The sequence below is a fragment of the Carlito syrichta genome, unplaced genomic scaffold, assembly GCF_000164805.1.
Source record: "Carlito syrichta isolate Samal-C Ts95f unplaced genomic scaffold, Tarsius_syrichta-2.0.1 Scaffold305579, whole genome shotgun sequence".
NCBI classification, from domain to species: Eukaryota; Metazoa; Chordata; class Mammalia; order Primates; family Tarsiidae; genus Carlito; species Carlito syrichta.
The window spans coordinates 513,520-540,668 of record NW_007249675.1 but is presented as its reverse complement, the minus strand read 5'-3'; positions in this window follow the sequence as shown (position 1 = coordinate 540,668).

The window sequence follows — 27,149 nt, the reverse complement described above, 5'->3', positions numbered from 1 at the left end:
TCAACTATAAATCTTCTAAGGTTCAAACAGTACAGAAATGTCCTCTCCTGGCTATACCCAACTCATTTTGCTTCTTTTGTCTTTCATAAAATGGAAATAATAATTAAATTATCTATCATGGATATTGTATAAAGATTAAACCAACTGATAAGTGTAGGGCATTTAGATTGGTACTTACCATATTGGAACTGCTCAGTAAACTTTAACTTTTATGAGGAAGCTCTGTCTCTGTTGCTAATCAGATACTTGGAGAAGGTGACTTATGGCTGTGGTCAATGACCAGATTTGAGATCCTTGGTCTAGGCAAAGCTGTGTTCCTCTGCATATTCCTAAGTGCTGATGCAAAACCTGGACATTCAAGGAATCCTTTAAGAGTTAGAGAGTGAGTGAATAACATATGGTATAAGAACCCCTCACAGCATTGCTTCTTGATGCTAATTGCAAACACCACATCCCCCACCCTTTGTATCAACCAAAATTGTCTCCAGGCATTGCCAAATGCCTGGCAGGGAGGAGTGTAAAATGACCCTAATTTGAGAACCACTGACTTAACCAAGCAAATGCATGCTTAAAAGTGCAATCAACTCTTCTCAAACTATGCAGAAGTGATGATAAAGAGGTGCCTTGCCAAAAAAAATTCCAGTAATACCCAGAAAAATAAATAATTATGAATGATTAATAACAAAACAAAACAAATAAATAACAACAAAGTCTAAAGTGGTTCTACAGAAGTTTTTATGAAAAAAATATATTTAGCAGATGGAGACACTTGCTCTACTTAGGATGTGGGTTGGATTTTCTGCCTAGGAACAAATGTTAGCATCAGTATCATCAGATCTGAAGGGGAGCAAGTAGTGTTGTGGTCCTGGCTGGTGACAAAGGACGCTTCACAGAGAAGAAGGCTGGAGCCACGAGTGTATAGCTGTGTATGGCTTTTAGGGTGCGTACAGTATTTAGTGTTTAGATCAATAAAAATGGCAGCTGTAATTGTCTGAGCACCTGAAATGTGCTAATCCCTCTTCTAAGCGCTTCATGCACTTTAATTTGTGTCTCATGACAATAACCTTTTGGAGTTGATCTTATTATCATTCCTATTTAAATACAAGCAAATGGAGGCCCAGAGACATTAAGTGACTTCTCCAAGTTCTCACAGCTAGTCACTCGTACACCTGGAATTGAAGCCCAGGAGTCTTGTCTCCAGCTCTCCGCTCCCAACTCCTTGACCTGCATTTGCAGGTATATTCAGCTCTCCCAGGGATGGAGGGAGGTCCTGTGTTTTACAATACTCCAAAAGCAAAGGTGATTTAAATTTACTTTTTGTTTATTTTTCAGAATCTCTTTTAAAATTTTGTTTATATGTATTTTATCGGTCCTTTATTCATTGCCAGCATTGCATCATCTAGTTAAATCCTAACAGTAATCTTATCAGTATTATTCACCTTTGGAAATGCCGAACCTCACCAGTAAAAGGCAAGTGACAAGCATGTTTTCTACACCTGCCCTAGTGACTGCCTTGCTATATGACCTTTCAGGTATGGACAGTGAAAGTGTGAGTATCGGGGGCAGTATCCCTAGATTCCCATTCTGACTCCACAATAAACTTGTCCTATGATTTTGGTCACCTTACTTAACATTTTTGTCAAGTATCAGTTTTCTCATTTTTTAAAGGTGTTATAGTAATACCTACTCCTAATGTTTTTATGATAAGTAAATATATTAATATAGTAAAAATAAATTATTATGTAAAATGTTTAGGAAAAAAGTTTGATGAATAGCAGTGGCACTGAAAATGTTAGATACTGTAATAGCACAGGCACTTATCGTACACCTGTTGTGTACCAGGCAGCACTCTAAGAATCTGCACCCCAGATGCCTAGTGCCCACATAGCTGTCGGTGTTTGAGAAGAACGGTTGTTACTGGTGTATTCATGGTATCCCTTTGATTTGATTTTAATATTCAGGTGCTGTCAGCATTGCTTCTAAATGATCCATTTCTGTTTAATTTCTTCATTATCAGTTTTGCTGTTGTAAGAATTTGATCAATCCTATCTTTCTGGGAGATGTATGCCTATGTATTTTGACCAATGAATTTTAAGAACTAGACTTTCAGAAAATCATTGTTCAGCTATAAATCTTCTAAGGTTCAAAGAGTACAAAAATTTTCTCTCTTGCTTATCCCCAACTCATTTTCCTTATTCTGCCTTTCAGAAAATGGGAATAATAATAAAACCATCCCATCATGAAAGCAGTATAAAGATTAAGCCAGCTCATAAGTGTATGGTGCTTAGATCAGTACTTACCATATAGGAGCTGCTGAGTAAACTTTAGGTTTTATAAGGAAGCTCTGTTTCCACTGCAACTCAGGTACTTGGGGAAGATGATCTATGACCGTGGTGATCTATGGTCATGCTCTGTGGCCGGATGGATTTGGGACACTTGGGCTAGACAGAACTGTGTTCTTCTTCTTATTCCCAGGTGCTGATGCACAGCACTGGACACTCAAGGAATCCTTTTTAGAGAGTGAGTGAACAACATATGGTAGAAGAACCCCTCACGACATTGCTTCTTTCAGAGTTCTAACTAGTGTTTCTGTCCCCCTCTCCCCACCTTTCCCAGGGCAAAAAAAGACATGCCCACTGAGTGCAAAACACTCAACAAAGGCTGAAGATACCTCAAAACCCAGTGGTCCACACTACAGGCAGAAAAATTCAGAAGTATATTCATAAAGTGAGTCTTTGGTTTTATTTCTTTGTTTGCCAGGAAGCTGGATAAAAGTGTTATTTGTTGGGAATAAGAAAGATGTGTGCAGTGGAGATGCCCTGGGTCTCTGGGCTCCTGCCTCTCTGTCGCTGTTGTTAGGGAGTTGGGCAGACTCTGATCTGGCTAATGATTTTCTCCTCGTCCTCTGAGAGAACCACTCTATTTGGGGGTCAACGTGATGCCCATCTTTAGTCTGGCAAGTAGGCATGCCAGTCTGGGTTCTGAGACTCTGGTAAGCAGCCTTTCTCCATGTTCCAGGAGAAAGGTTCCCATGGTTTTCAGGACACCCTGAGACCCGAAATACTACAGTGTAGCCCTAGATGACACAGGTAATGGAAATTTGAAGGAAAGAGTCCTTTTATGGATCCAAATGCAGGCATTGCACCTGACCTCCAGGCTTCCCACTGAGCCTGGATAGTGGTGGAACTGCAAGAGCTCGTGTCTTTGATTTCCATATGAAAATATGGAACTTTTTACTGAACTCTGACATACATGCAGAAAGTGCATGTATAACATATAGAAAAGTGCTCATAATTGTACAGCATGATGAGTTTTCACAAACAGAATATACTCAGAACAAGAACCTGAATAGTACTGGAGCACCGCACCAGACTCTCCTTCAATGTAGTATCCTCCTTAGGATAACGTGGGGCTGACACCAACACCATGGGACAGCACTGCCAACTTTTGATGTTCAGTGTTACTTCATTGTCTCCTGTTTCTGACTTCTTCTTTCAACATCATGTTAGGAGATTCATCCACGTGGTTGTGTGCACTTGTATATTTGTCCCTTCTTATTCCTAAGCAGTATGATAGTATATGACCGAACCACACTGCATTTATCTGCTCTTTGGTTTACGGGCACTTGGGTAGTTTCCGGTTTGGGCTAATCTGGTAGTATGTCTGTGAACATTCTTTTGCATGGTTGTGAGTGAACGCTATGCCTGCATTTCCATTGAGGACATACCAGCTTAGGAGTAAAATTTCTGAGTCAGAAGGTGCTTTAGTTTCCTACCAGTGCTGTAACAGATGATCACACACCGAGTAGCTTCATACAACACACATTTATTATCACACAGTTCTGGAGGTCAAAACCACAGCTTTAAAGGACAGACGCTCATGTGTCAGCAGGGCTGCTCCCCTCAGGAGGCACTAGAGAGAAACTGTTCCTTGCCTTTTCCAGCTTCTGGAGGCCGCCCAGGTTCCTTGACTCATGGCCTCTTCCTCCATCTTCAATGAGCATCCTTCCAATCTCTCCTTTTTCTGACTTACGCTCTCCTGCCTCTCTTACATAAGAATCCTTGTGATGACAGTGGGCTCCTCCAGACAATGTGTGATCATCTCGCATCTCAAGGTCCTTAACCTAATCACCTTTGCCCCGTAAGATGACTTACAGGCTTTGGGGATTACAGTGAGGATGCCTTTGGAAGACCAGCATTCTGTTTATTGCATGAGATAAGCCTAAATTCAACGACAGTAGACGTTGTCAAACCGTGTTCTTAAATGATGGTGAAAATTAGCCTCCCGATAAGAATGTCTGGTATTTCTTTAAAGATCTTTGCCAAGACTCAGTGCCCTTGATTTATTTTTCTTTCTTTTTAGCCATTCTGACGGGGATGTGTCTGTTTGAGGTTTGTGCTCTCGAGGGATGACTGATGAAATTATGCTGAGTTTTCTCAGGGTTTATGGTGAGACTTGCTGGAATGAATTGTCCATAATAGTAACAAGAATAATAAAAACAAGAAAAATAGAAAATTGCTAAAAAACCAGCCCAAGGGCAGGTCAGTGGCAGCTGTGGTATCTGATATATCCACCCTCTTGCGTAGAGGCAGAATCCTTGGCACACAGAGGGTCTGTCTATACTCTTCCTAAATTGTGTCTCCGTTTGACCACCACTCTTGGGGAAGGAACTTGCCCTTGGAATTTCTGTTGCAAGCAGCCATGAGGGAGGAAGGGCTGGTTTCTGAAGATTACATACTCTGTCTTTTCTCTTTCTCTCTCTTTTCCCATATATATGTGTGTATATATGTGTATACACACACACACACACACACACACACACACACACACACACACACACGCACACACATACATATATGCACAAGCATATGTACAAGTATATATATATTAAATATATGTTATATATACTTACATTGTGTGCATATACATATATATGTATATATTTAGGGCCTCATAATACACAGAAGGTGCCATGTATGCACATTTTAAGAAAGAAAAAAACTATTAAAATTGTAATAATCAATACTTAATATATACCAATAGCAAAAGAGGAATACAAGTCATATTTGACTTTTGCAATCACAAGTGGTGCTCAAAGTGGTTGCCATCAGCATATGTACAATATATAGATAACACTGCTTAAAATGTGTATACATTTTTTGACACTCATGGTAAAATACATATATATATGTACATACATATGCGTATATCACACACACACGTACACACACACAAACATATATGGTCTATGTATTTCTCTATCTAACAGAATTAAGGCAGCAGCAAGGGAAAAGATAAAGACCATGAGATTCTTTATCCAAGAGCTGTGAGCAGTCCTGGAAGAAAGAGCAACAGGCAGCATGGGGCAAGCACCACCTCTCTGGGGACCCACACCAAGACACACAGAATGGGTGAGCAGGAAGATCCTCAGGAACCGAGGGCAGGTGTGGGTGCAGCAGCACCAACATGAAAGGGTGTCTGTCCTAGGAAACGGGGTTCTGGTTAGATATGAGGTGCAGGCTCTCTGCCCTTAAGCAGAACCTCAGTCCCACAGCTCTGTGTGCACCACCATTCTGTTATATCATTATATTGTTATTGCTTTGTATCTTTTACAATACACAGCTGAGGGCTAACATGGGGAAAAATAGAAATCTTGTAAAAAACAGAAGGAAGTCACACAATTCTATGTATGTAATTTGTGACCTGGAAAAGTTATCAGAATAGTACAAGTAATTCTCAGTTACTCATCAATCATATTCCATTAATGTCATTATTTTATTACATGTATTACATCTTCCTCTCCCTGTTTACTCATACACACACACACACACACACACAGATATATGCAAATATAAACACATACAGTTTATATTTAACCTTTTAAAAATAAGAAAATCCTACCACTTACAAAACATGGATGAACTTGGAGGGCATTATGCTAAATGAAAAAAATCAGACACAGAAATACAGATACTACATAAACTCACTTATCTGTGGACACTATAAAAGTATAATTCATAGAAATAGAGAGCAGAAGGGTATTTATTGTGAGGGAAGAGGAAAGACACACAGAGAGATTTGGTCAAACATACACAGTCTCAGGTATGTGCGATGAATAATTTATAGAGATCTGATGTACAGTGTGGTGCCTATAAAAATACTGTATCATGTGCTTAAAATGTGCTAAAAGATTAGCTCTTAAGTAATCTAAGAAAAAGATGATAACTATGTGAGTTGATGAATATGTTACTTAGCTTGACCTTAGTAATCATTTCACAGCATATATGTATAAAATATCATTTGAGTTAAATAAATACAATTTTTAATTAAAAAAATAGAAATGGGGGTATGCTGACAAGATGGCAACCAGACAGGTTGGACTGTGAGAGTCTCCACAAAAGCAAGTGTCCATAAAGACTCTCTGTGTGAGAGAGTGTAACTCTATCTGAGGGGAGACTTGGGATCACGCACCTGGAACCCCCCTCTGAAGGTGACTGCAGGCCCCCATTACCCTGAGATTGGAGCCACGGGCACGCAAGATCATCTGCTGTTCACTGGACTCTCCTGAGAAGAGTCTGCCGAATCCAGCTGATTCTCATTGCCTGGCGACTGGCCCACACATCACCTGTTATAGCAGATCGTCTGGAGCCCTGGATCCATTCAGTGGAGAGAGAAGATCGGGGAGAGCTGGAGAGGAGCCCCAGGCCTGGTGAAGAAATGCCAACCGCAGCCACTTTCTCTGTCCCAGGACCAGGCAGAGACCTGCATTGCCCTGACCAGCTCCTCCCAGCCTCCAACATGGACCTAAGGTAATCTCATCAAACTGGGAGAGACAGAAGCCTCTCCCCTATGCTGGATCAGACACAGACAGGTCAGATCTGAGTGGCAGGCTTGACAAGCAGCAAGACGGGTGAGTCCAGATCTGATCCACCCTCCTTCCACAGTAGGCTTGGGGCATCTGATCCAAGCTGTAAGCAACCCTATCAGCCTTGCTAAGAGCTAGAGATCAGAGCTGAAAGGATGTGGGACTTATAGGAACAACCTCAGAGAATGTTTGGTCCTTGTTTTTATTTTTATTTCTTGTCTGTTTGTCTTGCTCATTTTTGTTTGTTTTTGTTTTAGTTTTTTTCTCTCTTTCTGTTTTTGATAGGGTTTTCATACTTGCTTTGTTTCTGTTATTTTACTAATTTTTTTTTCTGTAGACTTCCTGTTTGTGTATGGGAAGAGTACATCAATACAGAGGTTATTGTTGGTTTGTGTGTTTGTATGATTGCATATTTTAGTTTTTTTTTTTTACTTTTTTTTCTTTGTATCTCTTTTCATTTGTTAGTTGATACATCTGTCTGTTTTTCCTCTTACTCTTCTCTCTCTTCACCTTTCTCTTGCTACCCTTCCCCCTTTATTTTTCTATTCTTTTCCTTTTTCTTACCTCATTTTGCTTTCAAGGAGCAAACCTATACCCTCACTCCATAGATAGATTGTAAGGCAGTGGGAAGTAGTTTCCAGGGTGCCCACACACCTATCAGTGGATACTGGAATCTGCAGATAGATTCTGAATCACAGTTCCCCCCTCAATTAAATCTCAAAACTGCAAAAAGTACAGCCCCCAACCCACAGTCCAGCTTCAGAATTGAACAAAGTCAGAGGGTCCACATAGGAAATTGAGTAAACAGAAGTAAAAGCAACCCTGCCATCCCTGAACAACAGAATTAAAGAAGCGGAGGGGAGTATGTGTAGGGGAGGTGGGGAGGAAAATCTACACAAATGAAGAAAAACCAAAAGAAGTATATGGGTCTCACACAGACCCCTGGGTGGTCAGATACTAAGAAAACAGACTTCAGAATGTGAACAATGAAGAGCCCCCAGAATTACTGGTCTCAAACTACAAACTTAGATATCAAGACATTAATAGAGAGAATACATAGAATTGAGGAGAGACAAGAGGAAAATAGGAAGGAGTTGATAACTGAGAGTGTGGCTGTAAAGAATACTGTGAAATAAAATAAATAACAAACTAATCAGCATGGAAAGCAGAATTAGCCAAGCAGAAGAAATAATCTCAGAGCTTGAAGACTAAAATATGGAATGAACCCAAACTGTCAAAAACGGAAAAGAAGCTTAAAAAGACAGAACAAAACCTTCAAGAGATGAGCGATTATTTCAAGAGACCAAATCTAAAAGTAATTGGACTTCCTGAGGCAGAAAGAGAGACAGAGACCACCCTGGAGAAAACATTCCATGAAATTGTTTAAGAAAATTTCCCTCATCATCAGAGATGCATCCATTCACAAGAGATTCAGAGAACTCCTGCAAGACAACAAATAAGAAGACCAACTCCTAGACACATAGCAATTTGCCTAAATGAAGTAGTTATAAAAGAAAAATTTCTAAAGGCAGCAAGAGAAAAAGGTCAGACTACTTACCAGCAAATACCAATTAGAATAGCAGCAGATTTATCTATAGAATCATGTCAGAGTAGGAGAGCTTGGAGCCCAATCTTCAAAGTCCTCAAAGATAACCAATTTCAACCAAAAATAACCTACCCAACTAAGCTAAGCTTCATCAGTGAGGGAGAATTAAAATATTTCCCAGGCATTCAATCTCTAAGAACTTATACTGCCTCTAGACCAGCTCTACAAGAAACACTTAAGAGAGTATTAAACACAGAAGAAAGGGAAAAAACAATGACAGCGTTCTTCACAAGAGTGCGGGAAAAAGATTGAAAACACATAAATCCACTCAAAATCAAAAGTAAGACAACAAACAAACAAGAACAACAACAACTCTATAAGTGCCTAATAACAGGGATAAACGCTCACATTTCAATAATTAACTTGAATGTGAATGGACTAAACGTGCCATTGAAAAGACATAGAATGGCAAAAGGGATAAAATATCATGAGGCAACAATATATTGTCTTCAAGACTCATCTCATGAGAAAGGATACTCACAGACTCAAAGTAAGAGGATGGGAAGCAAAATTTCAGATGAACAGAACACAAAAGAAAGCAGAAGTTGTGATCTTAATGTCAGAAAAATACCCTTTAAGCTATGAAAAATTTAAAAAGATACAGAAGGTCACTACATAATGACAAAAGGTTCAATTCATCAACAAGAAATATTCATCCAAACCATATATGCAACCAACATAGGAGGACCAACTTTCATAAAGAAGCGTCTACGTAAACTTAAAAAAGATATTGACTCTAACACTATCATAGCTGGGAACTTTAATACCCTACTCACAACCCTAGACAGATCATCAAGACAAAAAAAATCAACAAGGAGATCCAGAACCTCAATGTGATTCTTGACCAAATGAACTTAACTGATGCCTACAAAACACTCTACACAATGATCTCAGAATATACATTCTACTCATCATCATAAGGAATGTCCTCTAAGATCGAGCACATCCTTGGCCATAAATCAAACATAAACAAATTTCATAAGATTGAAATTTTGCCATGCACCTTCTCAGACCTATTGGAATAAAAATAAATATCAACACCAACAAAGTTCCCCCAAAACCCACAAAGACATGGACACTAAATAGCATGATGCAAAGCAACTCTTGGATCAACATGGAACTCAAAACAGAGATTAAAAGATACCCGGAAACAAATGAAAATGAAGAAACATCTTACCAAACCCTCTGTGATGCCATGAACACAGTAGTAAGAGGGGAATTCATATCTCTACAAAGACACATGAAGTAAATGGAAAGATCACAAGTTAACAGCCTAACAAGTCACCTAAGGAAACTGGAAAAGCAAGACCAACAAAACCTTAACTTTAGCACAAGAATTCAGATCACCAAAATAAAAGCCCAAATCCAGGACATAGAAGACAAAAAGATAATACAAAAAAATCAATGAAACAAAAAGCTTGTTCTTTGAAAGGGTAAGCAAGATTGATGGTCCCCTAGCTAGACTTACCAAGAAAAAGAGAGAAAAAGCTCAAATAAACTCTATCAGAAACACAAAAGATGAAGTCATAACTGACCCCGAAGAAATACAAAAGATTATCAGAGACTACTATGTACATTTGTATGGAAACAAACTTGAAAACCTAAAGAAAATGGAGGACTTTCTGACATTACATAACTTCCCCAGGTTGAAACAAGAAGAAACCAAGACCCTAAATAAACCAATAACAATAGAGGATATTGGCTATGTCATAAGAAAACTACCTAAAAAAAAAAAAAAAAGCCCTGGACCAGATGTCTTTCCAGCAGAATTTACAAAACATATAAGAAGGAACTTATACCAAGTCTATTGAAAGTATTCCAGGCGATTGAGAAAGATGGAACTCTCCTCAGATCATTTTATAAAGCTAACATCTCATTGATACCCAAGCCAGATAAAGATCCAACAAAGAAAGAGAACTACAGGTCATATCCTTGATGTACATAGATGCTAAAATTCTCAACAAGATCCTAGCAAGCTGGATTCAACAATACATCTCAAAAAACATCCACCACGACCAAGTAGGATTCATCCCTGGGATGCAAGGCTGGTTTAACATTCATAAGACCATAAATGTAATTAAATACATCAACAGACATAAAAACAAAAACCACATGATTATATCATTAGATGCAGAAAAAGCTTTTGATAAAATCCAGCACCCCTTCTTGATAAAAACCCTTGAACATCTAGGTATAGATGGAACATACCTCAAAATAGTAAAAGCCATCTATGAAAAACCCACAGCCAGCATACTGCTAAACAGACAATAATTGGAACCATTTTCCCTGAAAACTGGAACAAGCCAAAGATGCCCACTCTTACCACTCCTATTCAACAAAGTTTTGGAAGTCCTAGCTAAAGTAATCAGAGAAGAGAAGGCGATTCAGGGTATCCAAAAAGGAAAAGAGGAAACCAAGTTATCCCTCTTTGCAGATAACATGATTCTATACCTCGAAAACCCAAGAGAATCTGTCAAAAACCTCCTTGCACTGATAAAGGACTTTGGCAAAGTCTCAGGGTATAAAATAAATGTGCAAAAGACAATTGCATTTTTACACACCAATAATAAACAAACAGAAACCCAAATGAAAAGCACAATTCCATTCACAATAGTCACAAAAAAATGGAATCTTCCTAACCAGAGACATGAAAGACCTTTACAATGAAAACTACGAAACACTGCTCAGAGAAATCAGAGATGGCACAAACAAGTGGAAAAATATTCCATGCTCATGGATTGGAAGAATCTACATTGTTAAGATGTTCATTCTACCTAAGGCAATCTACAGATTTAACACAATGCCCATCAAATTAACAGTAACATTCTTCTCAGACCTAGAAACAATACAGGAATTCATATGAAAACATAAACGACCACAAATAGCCAAAACAATCCTCAGTAAAAAAAAAAAAAAGCGTAGTCCCAGACTTTAAACTTTATTATAAAGCTACAATAATCAAAACAGACTGGTATTGGTATAAGAACAGACACATAGACCAATGGAATATAACTGAGATTCCAGAAGCAAAACCTCAATTTCACAACTGCTGGGGAGATGAGAACCCTCAAACTATAATAACCTTAGAAAATGCAGGAGACACCCTTATGGAAATTGGAACTGGCAACCAATTCCTGATCAAAACCCGAAGTGCCCATGCCATACGAGATAAGATAGACAAGTGGGACCTCATCAAACTGACACGTTTCTGCAAAGCCAATGAACCCATCAAGAGAGCAGGGAGACAGCCCATAGTCTGGGAAAAAATATTGACCAACTGTATGTCTGACAAAAGCCTAACACCTAGGATCTACAAGGGACTCAAATGTGCTGAAATGGAAAAAAAAAAAAAAAACCAGCCCATTACAAAGTGGGCAAAAGACATGAATAGACACATCTCAAAAGAAGATGTACGAGCAGCCAACAGATACATGAAAAAATGTTCAGCCTCACTAGTCATCAAAGAAATGCAAATCAAAACTATACTGAGATACCACCTATCTCCAGTCAGAATGGCCAACATCAATAACTCAAAAAATAACAGAAGCTGGAGAGGATGTGACAAAAAGGGAACACTTCTACACTGTTGGTTCTGTGGAAAACGGTGTGACAATTCCTAAAATTTCTAAAAATCGACCTTTCATATGACTCCGCAATCTCTTTTCTGGGAATATACCCAGAAGAACTAAAATCACTCTATAAAAAAGATACCTGCACACATTTGCTTATTGCAGCATTGTTCGCAATAGCAAGAACATGGAAGCAACCGTGCTGCCCATCAAAGAGGACTGGATTTTTAAAAAGTGGTACATATGCACAATGGAATATTATGCAGCCATAAAGAACAAAATCATGAACTTCACAGTAACCAGGATGGACTTAGAGTCTATAATACTGAGTGATCTTTCACAGAAACAAAAAACTGAGTATCACATGTTCTCACTCATAAATGGACCTTGAACAAGTATCGTAATACTATAAGAAAAGAATTGATAGTAGGGCGAAACTGCGAGAGGTTGGGGGGCGGGTGGCAGGGAGGTAGGATTGTCAGTAGTGAGAATCTGCCTGGGCAAGGGGAGGGTCACACCTCATCAACAAGGTACCTACATAATGAATATTTGTATACTTAACCCTGAATTTTACCCCATAATTTTAAAATAAAAAATTTAAAAGTTAAAAGAAAATAGAAATAAAAATTATCTACCATGCATGCTAGGAAACACTATGCAGCTATTCATAAGAATAAAATAAAGATATATATTTGCTAATATATCACAATCTCCAAGGAACAGTCATCTAGAAACAATCTTTAAGTGTACTGCTAAGTTAAAACAGTGAAGTATGTGACAATGCTTGCAGTATTCTTTCATTTTTCAAGGAATGCATGCAAACATACATAAACATACACACACCCACACGTGCACACAAGTTCTACATGCTAAAATCTCTGGAAGGTTGCAAAAGAAATAGTGATGTTTCTTTGAAGAAAAAAGTGTCTGATTTTTTTTCACTCAATACTTAATTTTATAAACATGCACATGTTTTATTTAATAGAACTAGTTAGTTAAAAATTATTACATACTCAGTGTAGAAACCATATAGTATACAGAAAAATAAAATTTCACTTATAATCCTCCTCAAAATAGTAGGTTAGACTTGATGCCACTTTGCCTCCAAAACATTCAGTGTGTATTTCCTTGAAATAAATAAACTTTCATAACCGTAATGTAATTGTTAAAGTTAGAATATTGATATTGAAACAAAATGATCTAGTCTGCAGACTTTCTTGAGATGTTGTTAATTGTCTCAACAATACCCTCTAGAGGAAAAACAAAACAGATATGCATTTTATTTATGTGTGGTATCTCTTCAGTCTCCTCTAATCTGAGAAAACATCCTAATTTTTTGTTGTTTTTCATTGCTGTGATACAGTTGAAGATTTGTTTGGGGTTTTTGTGTGTGTGTCCTTCACTTTCCCTTTGTCTCATGTTTTCTCAGTATTGGATTCCAATCATGCAGTTCTGGCAGGAGAGCCACATGCGTGATAAAGAGTTCTTCTCTGTGAATCACATCAGAAGGCATCTGCTGGAAACAGTCCCATTACCAGAGATGGAGATGATGAGTGCTAGGTTGTCCATCATTAAGTTACCATGTAGTCTTTGTTATCAGTCTGTATCTTTGGGGAAAACACTTTGCAACCATTTAAATCAACTGTCAATCCTCAAAATTATATTTATTTGTGAATCCACAGGTGAATCCTTTAGAGTGAATTAGAATGCTTGATACATGATCTTCTAACTCCATCATTGCTTTTGTTGTATTAGTTTGTGTTCTAAACAAGGAAAAGCTCTCCCATCTCCCCATGTATTCATTTATTTATTATCTATCTGTTATGGATTGAATGTTTGTGTCCCCCTAAAATTTCTATGCTGAAGACCTAATCCCTAGTGCAATGGTATTTGGAGGTGGGGCCTTTGAAGGTCATTAGAATTAGATGAAGTCATGATGGCATGGCTCCTGTAAAGGGATCAGTGCCCTTATAAGAAGAAACGTGGAAGAGGTTGCTCACTCTCTCTTTGCCACATGAGGACACGATGAGAAGTCAGCCTTCTGCAGGACCGGAAATGGACCCTCACCAGAAATGGAATTGGCAGGCACCTTAGTCTTGGACTTCTTACCTCTAGAGTAAGGAGAAATAGGCATTTGTTATTTAAACCACCCTGTCCATGCTATTTTGTTTTAGCAGTCTGAGCTGACAGAGTCACTGCCTATCTATTTATATCAGAGAGAATGCACAGATTCTTATTTTATTCAGCAGGTTATATTCCTTGATTGTCATTATTTTATTCTTATACTTATTCTGTATTTGCCCAGAGGCAGTGCCTTCAAGCTGGTTCGTGTGTCCTATTGACGAGTTTCCGTCATTCTTTTAGCCTTTCCTCACTTTTTGGCCACCAAATTTTTTCAGGCACATCTTTTTTTTTCCTGTGTCAGCCCTACTCAGCCATTTCTCAGTAGATATACTTTTTAATGTGAAAAACTAGGGCTTGACTAGCAATTGGGTTATCACCGCTTAGTGCTTAAATATCATGGTTTTGTCAATATTACAACTGAGCTGTATACCATGGATAAGACTGAACATATCTCAGGGTTTCACAAAATCAAGCTGGATGAGCTTTGATGTTGCTGGCAAGAACTTTTTCCTACAGCTTGGAGAACACTTCGAATTTGCGGCATTGAGCTTACCTGAGAAGCAAAGAGCATCTTACATGGAGCTGCTTAAGGGATCTATGTAATATGTAACTTCAAACATGTCTCTCCTTGCTCTTGTCAGATTCAAAACAGTCACTTGTGTCAAACCCTGACAGAATGCAGCCCTGAAGGAAATACTCACATGTGTATTTGCCATATAACAAGAACCATCACAAGAGACTGCCAGAAGCACAGCCTTCACAAAGGCCATTGCAACCCTGCACTAAACAGATTCCTGCGAGGACATGACCCATCCATTCTCTATCCAACCATGGGCTGCCACAACCCTTACTATTCTTGCAGTCAAAAATTGTAATTTTAAAACAGGTTTTGCATTCCTTTTCATTTTACTTTTTTAAAAAACCCTTGTCAACCTTTGCCTTCCCGAATGCACCCACGGTTGCCAAGGCAGGAGTATTTTACATTGCAATGCCCTGCTATTTCTGATTAAACCCAACATTTTTAGAGGACCTCTCTTTCTGGTTACTTAGGTTGACACTTTATAGCTTTCATTGGCCCCCACAGCATTCAGAGTGAGACCTAAACTCAGCTCACCTTCTGAGGTCCTTCACGTACTTATTATCTTATGTTGTCAACTGCCTGCTGTCTTTTTATTCTTTATTCCTTTAAAAAGTTGAGGTTTGCTAGATCATATTCACAATAGCAAAAACGTGGAGCCAACACTACTGCCTATCAAAAGTGAGCTGGATAAAGAAAATGTGGTACATATACACGATGGAGTATTACACATACATAAAAAAGAACAAAAATATGTATTTTTCAGCAAATTGGATGAAGTTGGAGACTGCCATACTAAGTGAATTATCACAAAACCAAAGATCTGAATACTGCATGTTCTCACTCATAAGTGGGCCTTGAGCACGAGTCATATTAGCACCAAGTAGGGATCGGTCGTTCCTGGGCACTGCCAGGGAAGGGAGGGAGAAAGGAGGGTGGGGGCATGTGACAACAGAAAGTGTACTTGGTTCATTACCAGGGGGGGTGAGGGCTAGTCAGAAGGCCAAACCTCGTCAGCACGCAGCCTACTTATGTAGTTAATCCTCACTTGTACCCCCCATTCCTATAAAAAATAAAATTTAGAAAAAGTTGAGCTTTAGAGTGTTAGGCACAAGGTATTTGTTTAATGAGAGAGTGAGTGAGTAAGCAAGTAAGATGGGCTGGAACTTATTTTTCTAGGGGAATTGGACAGGAAGGGCTATATTTTTTGCTAACCCCAGAAAATCTCATCTGGAACTCCTTTCTGCCCACTGATGAAAATCTCGTCCAATGAGTGAGAAGTGACTGTGTTTGAGTGATCAAAACTTTCTAAGCAGACAGCAGTTGACCAAGTTATTTAGGAACCTAGGTACTTCCAGTCTCAATATTCTGGTCACATTCCATTATAGTCACTGAGAAAGGATCTCTTTATGTGACTTTGTTACCCCTATGGGGATTTTGGAATTTGCTACATATTCCTTAAGTCTCAGTTGCAAACGTATGGAGAGGTTCGATACTTGTGTATTATTGGGATGATTTCAGCTGCAGTTAGTAGGATACTACTTAAAAGTGGCTGACATTATAAGAGTTTATTAGATAGTATAACAAAAAATTCAGAGGCGGTTGGCTCCAGGTTTTTTGTTTGTTTTAACCCAGTGGCACACCAGTGTTGTCCCCATGTTTCTGTCTGTCCACTTCATAATACCCAGCACACTGGCTGCCAGTCTTCAGCTTGTTTTCTCTTGGTCACAAGATGGCTGCGGCTCTTCCAGGCATCACAAACTCACCCATTTATAATCAAAGGCAGTAAAACAAGACAACCTTTCCACAAATCCTGCCACCAGTTTTCCCTTCAGATCCCTCTGGTTCACGTTGGATCTAAGATTCAGAGACTCTAGGAAAGGTATGTGTTTGGCATTACCAGGCTTCACTTTTGGGAGCAGGTCTTCATACTGATGAAGTTGAAGTGTGAGCGAATGAGCCCAGAGTCAGCCTTTCTCTCAAGATGGCATCTGTTGGAGTCTCTGTTCAGGTGCGAGACAACCTCAGGTGCTGTTTGGCTTATCAGCTGGTTTTGTCCAGTTGACTCCATGAGGTACCATACTAATGAAGTTCCTCACACAGATAGAGAAGTGTGGGGTGGACAGGTACCAGACATGTGGGGCCAGGTGCTCAAGCAGTATCTCAGCACTCTTCTCCCTGTCTTCCTCTGGGTCAGCTTTTCCTCAGACTAGCTCTTCCCTCTTGGATGCCAGATGACCACCAGTAGCTCCCAGTGTCCCTGAGCTGTTGTGGTCCCTTTAGGGAGAAAGCTGCTTTCCCCAGACAGGTCCAGTACAAGTCCTGGGCAGGCCATCCCTGGCTCTGTCTGGCATGACTTGGATCATGTACCCACACTGAACCAATCACTGTAACCAGCCAAGAACCAGGGGTTGAAATCAGCCTCTGCCCCTGAAGGGCTTGGGCAGGGAGTGGAGAGACGTTTTAGGTGGGTGGTGTATGCTGAGGGGGACAAGAGCTAGAGGGACCATCTGGTTATCGTAGTGTCATGGGTCCTGCTATGGCGTTCCAGGAGGCCAAATGGGATGTTCTGGTTCTACAACCTCAGACACTGTCTGGGTACAAACCGGTAACATCTGTGGATTTTGCATGGGCACATATTAAACTGTTTGATCAAGGGTGATGTTTTCAAATTGAAAAGCCAACACGGGTGGTACCCATCACATTTGTTTCGTGAGAGTAAAGTTTGTATTATTTTTTTAAAAAAGACAAGAAAGATTACTTAAGAAGAGGCAAGTATGTAACCAGCATTACATAATTAGGTGGAGTTCTCACATTTCACTGTCTCTTTCCCCTCACCTCTGTCTCTTCCCTTTTCCTATCTGACCTTGCTGTGGTTTTAGAAGCACAGAAAGGTTTGTCCTGGCATGACAATGTGTGTCTATCTAATATGCCTGTAAAGTCTGTTTCATAATATAAATAAATACTATTTCTTTTTATCCTTTCTGTTGAATGATGCTATCAAATGAGATGTTAAATGCAGGCTCATGGGATGTGTTTGACAGCTAACAAAGTGAATATATGAATATATTTCTAACGAAACGTCCCGCGGAAACTGTAATCTCTGAATTGTGACAACCTTGGGTAGAATTGCCTTAATAGAATATAATGCACAAAAGGCCTGAAATATTGTGATAAGAATTTTTAAAGCTGTTGAACGTAAAGACCTGATGCACTGGGTTAGAAAGGCAGGAAGGGTCTTAATTTGAAATATTTTAATGAACACTCATTGTGAGGAAAATTGAGTAATGAAGATAAGAATCATATGATTATAAAAAAGGAAAGGAGAGATTAACAAAATAAGCAAGGTTGAAGGTATTTGGACAGATGATGCTAAGCCAAGGAAATGGAAGTTAGCTCATAGACTCCTTGCCTGAGTACAAGATACACCTAGATAGCTTGGTACTGGGGCTATTCCTTAAGTGGATGTTGTCATCTTTGTTTCTGTTGTTGTCATCTTTGATTTTTGTTTTTTTGTAGGGACAGGTTCTCAATATGTTGCCCAGGCTGATCTCGAACTCCTGGCCTCAAATGATGTTCCCACCTTGGCCACCCAAGGTGCTGGGATTACAGATTTGAGCCCCTCCACTTGACAAAGTGCATTTTTTTTGTTGTTTCCGTTTTTGGATACACTTGGATATATGTAGGAATGAAATTACTAGATCAACAGGTATGGGTATTTTCAGCTTGATTAAATATTGCTAAATCCTTCCTTTCAGTGACTGAGCTGAGTGAAGAATTTTCAATTCTTGTAGTCTCTTCTACACTTCATATTTTCATACTTGGTTATTTTCAGCAACCTGATAGGTATGGAGTGCTGTTGCCTTTAAATTTGTGTTTGTCAGATTACTAGTGAAATTGAGCACTGTTTTACACATTTATTGGCCATTGGTTCCTCCTGTGAAGGATACATGGAAAAGTCAATCATTTACCATGCTTATATACCTGTGACCCACACAAGCGTAGGAGATACTTAGTCTGTGGGGGCCCCCTGAACAGACGGGACCTACAGGGGATGCCCAGAGAAATGAGAGTGTACCTGCAGAGGCAAACTCAGAACTTTGAGATCCTGGGTTCACATCCTTAGATGAAATGAAGTTTTGGTAAATATTCCTCCAATTCCCATTTACGTTTCTTTTTATAAGATGACATCATTGATTAAATTAGGTGATGAAGAAGAGAAAAATATTATTTTTGTTGTTTCTTTACTTTGCCTAGACAAAAAGTCATGTATCCCTGCAAATTATTCTAAAATCTTAGGTTATTGATATCCACCTGATTTTTTTTTTTTTTTTGAGTTTGGAGTCTCACTCTGTTGCCCAGACTGGAGTGCAGTGGCTGCTCCCGGCCACCGCAGCCTCGACCTGCTGGGCTCTGGTGATCCTTCCGCCTCAGCCTTCCAAGTAGCTGGAACTACAAGCGTGCGCTACCACGCCCTGCTAGTTTTTGATTTATGGTAGAGATGAGGTCTTGCTGCCCAGGTGTGTCTCGAACCCGCGGGCTCAGGCAATCCACTCACCTCAGCCTCCCAAAGGCGCAGAATTACAGGCTGAGCCACCGAGCCCAGCTTCCACCTGATTTTTATTTGAACTTGACCTAATCAGTTATATCTTTTACTCATTATTTCAACATGTGAATCCCATGGTGCTATTTGGCAAAATTTAACTTCTGGGAAAGCTAATCAGCACAACTCAGCTAGGAGAAATTTATGGGAAGGGGAGGGATGGGATTTCCAGGTAAGAGGGAATAAATGGCTCAAAGAACTCAGCACCTATGGCTTCCTCCTGCCCTTTTTGGAGATGACCCCTGAAGTACTCCTTCCCTGCTTCCTGGAAGAAGAACTCAGACTCGGATATCACAGGTGTTTCTGCCAGTGTAACTACCACCTTTTCTGTTGGGGTAATCTGGTCTCACTTTTTTTTCCCGTAACAAAACTGCCTGTGAACAGTGAGGCTTCTCCTGCCCTATGGGTAATTTGGAAAAAAATAAATGAATATTTGGAACACTATAGAGACTGTCTCCATTTAGATGAATTAAGAGCTAAGCACTAGGGGAAAAGGGAGGAATTTCCCCAAGGTTCCACTCCCTTTTTAATGCAAAACAAAAACCAATCAGAACTCTAAATAAACCTAAGGGAGTCACATCAATTCTGACTTTCCCTCATGATGTCTATTTTTTTTTTTTGAGTTGGAATCTCACTCTGTCGCCCAGATTGGAGTGCAGTGGCCGCTCCCAGCCACCGCAACCTCGACCTGCTGGGCTCCGTCGATCCTTCCGCCTCAGCCTTCCAAGTATCCGGAATTACAGGCGCACGCTACCATGCCCGACTGATTTTTTGATTTATTGTAGAGATGAGGTCTCGCTGCCCAGGCGGGTCTCGAACCCGCAGGCTCAGGCAATCCACTCACCTCAGCCTCCCAAAGGCGTGGGATTACAGGCTGAGCCATCGAGCCCAGCTTGATGTCTATTTTTATCTTGAGGGTTTTAAAACCAAGATTCTATTTCTCCCTTTTTGCCTTTTTAACCCGTCCTTTCCTCCTTTTGTCCTTCCTTCCTCCCTCCTCCTTCCTTTCTCCTTTCTTTCTTCTTTCCTTTCTCTTCCTCCTTCTTCCTCTTTCCCTTCTCTCCTTACTTCCTTCCTCCCCCCCTCCCCATGTGATGGTAGAGCCCTCTCTTAACCTAATGTATGTGTGGTAAAATTTTAACTGAGTCATACAGACTTGCTAAATTTTAAAAAGATAATGCTGAGGTGTTACATGTGGCCTATCATGGTAGATAAATTCCTTCCATCTGTGACTAGCCATCCATGGGAGGTTGGAGATTTGAGGAGGTCCCGTAATTATCAGGATAGAAATTTGAGTGAATATCACTATTGGACCATTTGATCAATAAAATATGTTGGATTTTGTGGTAAAATAGATAATAGTTCCCTACAATTTTCTCCGTCTCTCTGTAGGAGGATTAAATGCCTCTTCCCAGTGTCCTATGATTTACTGTGCATCAGTGAGAGAAGAATCCATGCCCAAACTTCTCATTGTGGTTGGCAGAGAATAAGGGATTTCTAAGTGCTATTATAATCATAACCATTTCCCATGTAATGTGCAAAGTAAGTGAGCCAAAAGAAGCATGCACTTTAAGAAAAAATGGGAGAACATATTAGTGTGTGTGTAAAAGAATATCTGTATATTACTGAGATGCAAACATGGCAGGCATCGCCACCTTAAAACACCCATAGGCAACACAACTTCATACATGCTGTGGTTGATGAAGAAAAATAATGTTATGGAAAATGTGAATGGACCAATAAAATGGCACTCAAGAGCCAACTCAGATCTTTTAAAACACAAGTGATATCCTGGGGTCAGTGGTTCACACCTGTAATCCCAGCACTTTAGGAGGCCAAGATGAAAAGATTGCTTGGGCCCAGAAGTTCGAGACCAGCCTAGGCAACATAGTACCTAGCTTCTACAAAAAATTTTTTAAAACTAGCCAGGTGTGGTGGCACATGCCCGTAGCCCTAGCCACTCGGGAGGCTATGGCAGAAGGATCACCTGAGCCCAGGAGGTCAAGGCTGTGATGAGCTGTGATCATGCCACTGCACTCCAGCCTCAGTGACAGAGTGAGATTCTGATGGGAAAAAAAAATGCAATCCACTTTCGGTAAGCAGTACAGTTGATTCCATGCTTTTGCTATTGTGAACAGAGCAGCAATAAACGTATTCACGATGGAGTATTATACAGCAATAAAGAAGAACAAAATTATGGACTTCACAGCAAATTGCACGGAGTTGAAGACCATCATACTAAGTGATCTATCATGCAAACAAAGAACTGAATACCACATGGTCTCACTCATAAGTGGGCCCTGAACACTAATCATAGCACCAGGGAGAAAGAATGGTGGGCACTGGGCACTGCTAGGGGAGGGAGGGAGGAAGGTGGGGGACATGTGACAACACAAAGGGTACTTGGGTCATTACAAGGGGAAGGAGAACCAGTTAGAGACCCAATCATCACCTGCATGCAGCTTACTTATGTAGTTAATCCTCACTTGTGCCCCACATCTCTATAATTTAAAAAAACGTGTTTTTTTGAAAAAGCAAAGACATAGCTATATGTTTTACTTGGAGATCTCACTCACTGATGACACCCCTCTGTTATCTGAATTTCTCCCATCCTTCCTTTCATCTTACCCATGAGAGCAACCAGGTGCTGCCTTAAGGTGCTGTTTCAGACCTGGGAAAAATAAGATATTTTCGTTATTGTTGTTTTTTTTTTCTTGTTTGTGTGTGTGTGTGTGTGTGTGTGTGTGTGTGGTGGGGTTGTATCTGTTTTTTGTTTGTTTTTGCTCTTTAACTTGTTTTTTACAGAAGGCAAAATGTAGAAGTTTTGAAGTCAGAGAGCTGAACTTATGGTTGGCTCTGTCACTTGGTAGCTATTTACTTTCAGTCAGGCAAAAGGGACCCCACAAGTGATCATCATACAGATAAAGTTTGGAAATACAGCATAGAACATACTTATGCTACAAAGTTATTTGCTGTTTATCTGAAATTCATATTTAGCTGGGAGTTCTGAATTGCGTCTGACAACCCTCATCAGATGACATGGCCCCTTTGAATCATCTTCAGACAGGGATGCCTGAGCTTCCTCGCAGGTGCTGTGTGAGCTGCCTGGCCCAATACTTTCCTTGGCTGAAGCCCAACTACGGTTTTTTAGAAGATTCCTTCCTCTACTCTAAATGCATACCTGGCATTTTTTTTTTTTTTAATTGGGAAGCACACTATTGAATGGATTATTATTATAAAATGAGTTTCATGTTACTCTTTGTTTTCCTTGCCAAAGACTGTTTTAAGTTCCACTTTAATACCTGTTTAAACGGTAGCAATAAAACAACAGCTTTGCCAGATGCATGGGCTTATTGATGAGCAGAGAAGACATGGAAGTTAAGGTGGCATCCAGGGATTAAATTTATCATAAAATATTTGGGGAAGGAAGGTAGATTGTGGCTTAAATGAAGACATGAGGGGAAGTTATCTAATTGCAGTTCTACTAAAGTTATACCCACATGGCTGGGAAATTGAATTAAACCTAGGAGCTCAGATGGGTTAAATAGTTTTCTCTGCATTCAGATAGTGCTGAGTTTAAATTCTACTTGTGTGACCTGGGGTCATTCAACGAATGCAAGATTTTTTTTTTTTTTTCAATTTTAAAGATGTGGCAAACAATTCAGGATGAGTTATACAAGTGACCATCATACAGGTAAAGTTTGGACCTCCCTTTGGCTCTCACTTCGCCTGGTTTGAGATCAGGCCCTTATTAGTGTTTTGTGCCACCCTGCACCCTGGCAGTGTCCTGCTGCTGCAAATCCCTTACTTATGAGTGAGAACACGTAGTCCTCAGTTCTTTGTTTCTGTGATAAATCATTGAGAATTATAGACTCCAAATCCATCTAAGTTGCTGCAAAGTCCATAATTTTATCCTTTGTTATGACTGTGTAATATTTCGTGATGTATATGTACCACTTTTTTTTTTAAAGATGTGGGGTACAATTCAGGATTTGGTATATAAGTGATCATCATACAGATGAAGTTTGGGCCTCCCTTTGATTACCATTTTGCCTGGTCTGAGAACAAGTATACTTATTGATGTTGTATCCCCCCCTATCCCATGCCGGCAGTATCCTGCTACTACCAATCCTTTTCTTATAGTAAATGAGAATGAGAAAATGTGGTACTGTATTCTTTGTTTCTGTGATAGATCACTGAGTGTAATAGACTCTAAATCCATCCAATTTGCAAAGTCCATATGTTTGTCTTTCTTTATGGCTGTATAATATCCCATTCTGTATCTGTGCCACATTTTAAAATCCAGTCCAGTTTTGATAAGCAGCAGGGATGGTTCCATGTTTTTGCTGTTGTGAATAATGCCGCAATAAACATGCATGTGCAGGAATCTTTTTCATAGAATGATTTGAGTTCCTCCAGGTAGATTCCTAGCAGGGGAATTGCTGGGTCATATGGAAGGTCAATTTCTAGTTCTTTCAGAAATTGCCACATTGTTTTCCAAAGAGGTTGCACTAGTTTGCATTCCCACCCTCAGTGTAGAAGCATTCCTTTTTCTCCACATCCTCATCAGCACGTTGTTGATTGTTTTATTAATGATGGCCATACTTACTGGGATAAAGTGGTATAGCAATGTGGTTTTGGTCTGCATTCCTCTAATGATTATTGAGGCTGAGCACTTTTTCATGTGTCTTTTGGCTGCCCATATATCTTCTCTTGAGAAGTTTCTATTTATGTCTTCTGCCCCCTTTTTAATGATACTGTTTTTGTTTTTGTTTTCTTTTGGCACAATTGTGTTCCTTGATATTCCTGGATATTAGGCCTTTGTCAGATATGCAGTTGGCAAATATTTTTTCCCATTCTGTGGGATGTCTCCGGCTCTCTTGATCATTTCTTTGACTTTGCAGAAGCTTTTCAGTTTGATGAGGTCCCACTTGTCTATCTTATCTCTTATGGCATGGGCATTTAGGTTCTGATCAGGAAGTGTTTGCCCATTCCAAACAGACATAAGGGTGTCTCCTGTACTTTTTAAAGTTCTTGTAGTTTGAGATTTTGCATTTAGAGTTGATTTTTGTATATGGTGACAGGTAGGGGTCTTGTTTTAATTTTCTGCATGTGGTCAGCCAGTTTTCCCAGCACCATTTACTGAATAGTTTCTTCTGTATCCCATGGTTGCTCTTAAAAGCTTTGTCAGAGATGAGTTTGTTGACAAATTGAGGCTTTGCTTCCAGAATCTCTATCCTATTCCATTGGTCCATATGCCTATTCTTGTACCAATACCAGGCTGTTATTATTATTGTAGCCTTATAGTAAAGATTAAACTCTGGAAGTGTGATACCTCCTGCTTTGTTTCTTTTGTTGAGGATTGTTTTGGCTATTTGTGGTCCTTTATGTTTTCATGTGAATTTCTGTATTATCATTTCCAGGTCTGAGAAGAATGGTTGGTAAGTTAATGGGTATTGTGTTGAATCTGTAGATTGCCTTTGGTAGGATGGACATCTTAACAATGTTGATTCTTCTTATCTGTGAGCATGGAATAATTCTCCATTTGTTTGTGTCTTCTTGAATTTCTTTGAGCAGTGTTTTGTAGTTTTCATTGCAAAGGTCTTTCACTTTTCTGGTTAGGAAGACCAAGGTATTTCATTTTTTTTGGTGACTATTGTGAATGGGATTGTGCTTTTTATTTGATTCTCTGCCTGCTTGGGGAAAGTCTTTTGCACCTTTATTTTGTACCTGGAGACCTTGCCAAAGTTCCTTATCAGTGAAAGCAGATTTTGACTGATTCTCATGGGTTTTTGAAGTTTAGGATCATATCGTCAGCAAAGAAGCACAACACAACTTTCTCTTTTCCTATTTGGATATCCCTGATTTTCTTCTTTTGTTTAATTGTTCCAGGTAGAACTTCCAACACAATGTTGAACAAGAGGGGTGAGAGTGGGCAGTCTTGTTATGTTCTGGTTTTCAGGGGAAATGTTTCCAGTTTCTGTCTGTTTAGCAATATGCTGGCTGTGGGTTTATCATAGACAGCACTTAGTATTTTGAGGGATGTTTCTTCTATGCCTAGGTGTTTAAGGGTTTTTATCAAGAAGTAATGCTGTATTTTATCAAAAGTTTTTTCTGCATCTAATGATAGAATCATGTGGTTCTTGTTTTTACATCTGTTGATGTATTTAATTACATTTATGGTCTTGCGAATGTTGAACCAGCCCTGCATCCTGAGGATGAAGCTTACTTGGTCATGGTAGATGATTTCTGAGACGTGTTGTTGGATCCAATTTGTTAGAATTTTGTTGAGAATTGTTACATCTATGTTCATTAGGAATATTAGCCTGTAGCTTTTGTTGTTGTTGTTGTTGTTGTATCTTTACCCAGTTTGAGTATCTATGTGATGTTAACTTTGTAAAATGATTTGGGAAGAATTCTGTCTTTCTCAATTGCCTGCGATACTTTCAACAGGATTGGTATCAGTTCCTCCTTGTACATTTTGTAGAATTCCGCTGGAAAGTCATCTGTCTGGAAAGCCTCACTGTCTTCTTGTTTCAACCTTAGGAGGCTGTGTAATGTCAGAAAGTCCTTGATTTCATTTAGGTCATCAAGTTTGTTTCCGTACACGTGTGCATAGTAATCTCTGATAATCTTTTGTATTTCTTTGGGATCAGTTGTGATTTGATCTTTTGCATTTCTGGTTGTGTTTATTTGGGCTTTTTCCTCTCTTTTTCTTATACATTCTAGCTAGGGGTTCATCAATCTTGTTTATTCTTTCAAATAACCTGCTTTTTGTTTTGTTAATTTTTTTCTACAATATTTTTGTCTTCTATGTCCTGTATTTGGATTTTTACTTTGGTGACCTGGATTCTTCTGCTAAAGTTAGAGTTGGGTGGTCTTGTCTTTCCAACTTCCTTTGGTGATTTGTTAGGTTGTTAACTTGTGATCTTTCCATTTTTTTGATGTATGTTCATAGAGTCATAAAGTTCTCTTTTAGAACTGTTTTCATGGCATCCTAGAGGTTTTGGTAGTATGTTTCTTTGTTTCCAGGAATCTTTTTTTTTTTTTTTTTGACTTAAATAGCAACCATTTATTTATCAGGGTTCTGAAGGCCTTGTACAGGAGACTCATTTGATTTTTGATTTATTTATTTCTATAATCGATATTTTTTATTTTGATATTGTGGGGTACAGTCCAGGGTTAGGTATACAAATATGCTTCATTCAGGCCCCCTTGTTGATAATTGGTGTCTCCCTGTCTCCAGACAGATGTTTACTACCATTAGTCCCATCTCCCCCCCATAGTTTCCCAACACTGTCAGTCATTTTCTTATAGTAGTGTATTGGATGATCAAGGTTCACTATATGAGTGAGAATATGTGGTACTCAGATCTTTGTTTCTGTGAGAGGTCACTTAGTATTATAGACTCTAGCTCCATCCAGGTTGCTGCAAAATTCATGATTTTGTTCTTTTTTATGGCTGCATAGTATTCTATCATGTATATGTACCACATTTTTTTAATCCAATCCTCTTTTGATGGACAGCGTGGTTGGTTCCAGGTTCTTGCTATTGTGAACAATGCTGCAATAAACATTCGTGTGCAGGTATCTTTTTTATAGAGTGATTTGAGTTCTTCAGGGTATATTCCCAGTAGGGGGATTGCAGGGTCATATCTGGGAGGTTGATGTTTAGAGCTTTTAGGAATCGCCACACTGCTTTCCACAGAGGTTGCACTACTTTACACTCCCACCAACAGTGTAGAAGTGTTCCCTTTTCACCACACCCTCTCCAGCAGCTGTTATTTTTTGAGTTGTTGATAATTG